The sequence below is a fragment of the Triticum aestivum genome, chromosome 2A, assembly GCF_018294505.1.
Source record: "Triticum aestivum cultivar Chinese Spring chromosome 2A, IWGSC CS RefSeq v2.1, whole genome shotgun sequence".
NCBI lineage: Eukaryota > Viridiplantae > Streptophyta > Magnoliopsida > Poales > Poaceae > Triticum > Triticum aestivum.
In genome coordinates this window covers 62,655,240-62,658,973 of record NC_057797.1, presented here as the reverse complement: position 1 = coordinate 62,658,973, position 3,734 = coordinate 62,655,240, and the positions used below count along the sequence as shown (strand labels likewise).

Sequence of the window (3,734 nt, the reverse complement as noted above, 5' to 3'; positions counted from 1 at the left end):
AGTTTGATATATGGGATAGTAGTGTTTGATCTCCGGAAGGGTTCCGGAATTCACCGGAAGGGGTTCCGGATGTTTCCCGAAATGTTTGGGCACGAGAACACTTTATCTGGGCCAAAGGGGAAAGCCCATGAGGCTTTTGGAAAGTGCAAAAGGAAGTTTTGCGGAGACGAGAGGCTAGACGCCGGGAACCCTGGCGTCTAGCCCTGGAGTCCGAGAAGGACTCTTGCCTTTCGAGTGAAACCGACTTTGAGGAGGCTTTTACTCCAAGTTTCGACCCCAGGGCTCAACATATAAATAGAGGGGTAGGGCTAGCACCAAAGAGACATCAAGAAACACCAAGCCGTGTGCCGGCAACCCCGTCCCCTCTAGTTTATCCTCCGTCATAGTTTTCGTAGTGCTTAGGCAAAGCCCTGCGGAGATTGTTCTTCACCAACACCGTCACCACGCCGTCGTGCTGCCGGAACTCATCTACTACTTCGCCCCTCTTGCTAAATCGAGAAGGCGAGGACGTCACCGAGCCGAACGTGTGCAGAACTCGGAGGTGCCGTGCTTTCGGTACTTGGATCGGTCGGACGTGAAGACGTACGACTACATCAACCGCGTTGATATAACGCTTCCGCGACCGGTCTACGAGGGTACGTAGACAACACTCTCCTCTGTCGTTGCTATGCATCACCATGATCTTGCGTGTGCGTAGGAATTTTTTTGAAATTACTACGTTCCCCAACACAAACTACCACTTTACAAATTTGTGCCGAAAACTACCACTTTTTGTCTAATCTTTGACTAAAAACTACCATGTCGGGAAAGTGCCCAATTCACCTCTTCTAAACGCCTTTCTAACAGGATGGGCCCACCTGTTAGTATTAATCTTCTTCCTCCTCTCTCTCTGGCATTTAGTCAAACACTTCGCCGTGCTGCTATACCCCACGTCCATGACGAAAACGAAGCTCGGGCATGAAGTCGAAGCAGCAAGCAGGGGCGCGGCGGCTGTGGTGGTGACTAGCAAGCGGCGGCCATGGGTGCTGGTGGAGGCCGGCGCAGGGCAAGAGGAGCAGATGAAGGCTCGGGCTCCTCGAACCATGGGGATGGCCGGCAACAGGTAGCTGCGGGAGGCCGAGGGGAGCGGCGAGGTCGGCCGGATCTGGAGCTTGAGGCATCCGGCGGCGACGCTGGAGCAGGGCACTGGCGGGGCGAGGGAGAGGCCGCGCGCGGTAGAGACGGCTAGCTCCGGCGAGGGCACCGGTGGCCGGGGATGGGCGAAGCGGCGATGAGGAGGCCGGGGATGCGGAAGACGGCGTGGAGGCGCGACACTGGTCGCGGGCGTGGGAGGCGGATCCGGAGCGGGAGGTCACCGATGAGGAACTGGACGGGGCGGCGCGGGCTGACGAGGTGCTGCGGGGTGACGGTGTGGGAGGACGAGCGGGGCAGAGCGGCGGAGTGCACATGAAATGTTTGAGGAAATGCCAGAAAGAGAGGAGGAAGAAGATTAATACTGACAGGTGGGCCCATCCTGTCAGAAAGGCGTTTAGAAGAGGCGAATTGGGCACTTTTCCGACATGATAGTTTTTAGTCAAAGATTAGACAAAAAATGATAATTTTTGACATAAATTTATAGAGTGATAGTTTGTAGGTACGGTTTCATGAAATGTGGTAGTTTTTTTGTTAAATACTCGTCCTCCGTTCACTCCCCTAGTCCCCTGTGCCCGGCCGTGCTCTGGGCGAGCACCGGCCGCGCCCTGGTCCTGTCCCATGCACGCCACCGCTTTGTTGATCGGCCATGAGCCAGCCGGTTTAGTTAGCTGCTGGTTTTGACCAAAGTGTTATCAAGGATGAAACATATCCAGTTTAATTAGTTGAGAGAGTAAGTTTTGATGTTTTTGGAGTTGAGCGGCGATTTGTAAACTTTCGCAAGAGTTTAATGATGAAAAATATGCTTTTTCCTTCTTTTAAATCCTATAAATTAGGTGAGTTTTTTTGTATGCTTTGTTGAATTTCAACTTACTCGAAGGATTGAAGAACAACAAAATTGGCGCTAATCTTGAGGTTTTAAACAGATATACAAGTATACAACACAATCCGCCAAATATTTCAGGCAAACAAAAAAAATTAATGTTAGTTGCAATCTTTCAAGCATGAAAGCAACTCTTCCAAATTGACATGAATTACATATAAAGGCACGGAGCTAATTAACACATGAAACAGGCTTTCATCTCGCTTTATTATATATAAAGCAGCATCACAAGGTACACGGCCGGAATACAATGTGAATTAACACATACTCGATCCTACAGACTGATAAATCACTCGATCAGTAGTTTACGATGGACCGGTAGGTCTTGTCGGCCTGCCAGCCGGAGGGGATGACGTTGCTGGCGACGAGTTTCTTGCCGGAGCTGGAGGTGAGGCGGATCGATATGGGCGCCCGCAGGGCGGACATGGAGTTGTACTTCCACACCGCGCCCAACAACTCTTGCATCAGCGCCCAGCTGCCGCCGCGCTGCTGAAGCTCCACCGCCGACAGGTCGCCGTCGCCGGACTCGTTGTCGATGAGCACCGCGAGGTAGTTCGGGTTGGAGCCAGCCTTCACTCTGAAGGCGATGTCCAGCCCGCGCCACTTGCACGGAACCCTGCGGCGGAGGAAATCAAAGACATGACAAATGATCGATGGATGCACAGTATCACACACGAACATGCATGGAGGCAGAGCACTGGGCATGGGTGTGTGCGCCAGCTAACTAGCGAGAGCATACCGGTCGTACTGGACCCTAATGTTGCCGGCGTCGCGGAGGTTGTCGGCTTGGCCGGGCTTGGCCATGGCATCGAACGCCTTGCCGCTGAGGTTGAAATGGGCAGCCTCGGCCAGACACGCCTCGCCGCCGGGGCGCTCGTCTGTGACGACCACGGTCACCGGGCGGCCGAAGCAAGCGGCATTGCCGGTGCATTTAACCTGATAGCAAGCACCGCAGCCCTTGCCGTCCTTGAAGATGGAGGGGCCGGCCGCCGTGATCATGGAGGAGAACGGCGGCTTCTCCATGTCGCCCTGGTACCCGCACGCACCACCTGCAACACGCTCTGCACGCGTCAGTACACGTGAATAACTGCTGTACACACGTCCTAGCATGCATGCACCCTTATCATGGAGATCTGCATGCATCGCCATGCGACCATATACCTACCGCCAGTGCCGGCGCCTTGGTGGAGATCATACCACGTCGCGCCGCTTTCGAGCCAACCTGAGACGCTGCGCGAATGGAGGAGGAAAAGGCAGCTGCTGGCTAGAGCCACACAAGCGACGAAGAACGAAGAAGCCATGCACGCAGTGGACGATACTCCTATATGATTGGTCCGCGTAGGTAGAGGAAGAAGAGAATGAATTGGAAATAGATCAGAAGATGTGTGTGCTAGCAAGCGTAGTCTCTCACCATGTATTTATAGGCAGCCAAGAGAGATCGCACCCTGATCGCAATTTTTTTCCACTTTGTTCAAGGCTCATTCGCAGGGGTCAAATTTCTGGAGCGGGCGGAGGCTGATTTGAGTAGGTTCTCCCTTGTGCCGGCTATGTTACAGGCCACACCAACGCCACGGTCTCTTGGTGTGGCTGATGTTGGCTCCACGGAGGACGGAGGTGCAGAGCCCTATATATGTTTTTTTTTGAGAACCATGGCTACACGAAACTAAGTCATGGTGTAGGTACACTCATTCCTCATTACATTCCTTAAGTCAGCCGGAAC

General features: G+C 53.5%; 1 pseudogene; it reads right to left on the bottom strand.

The window, feature by feature from the left end:
• Nucleotides 1-2,303: 2,303 nt before the first annotated feature.
• Nucleotides 2,304-3,315, bottom strand: LOC123191500 (putative expansin-B14; annotated as a pseudogene).
• Between the last annotated feature and the right edge of the window lie 419 nt (nt 3,316-3,734).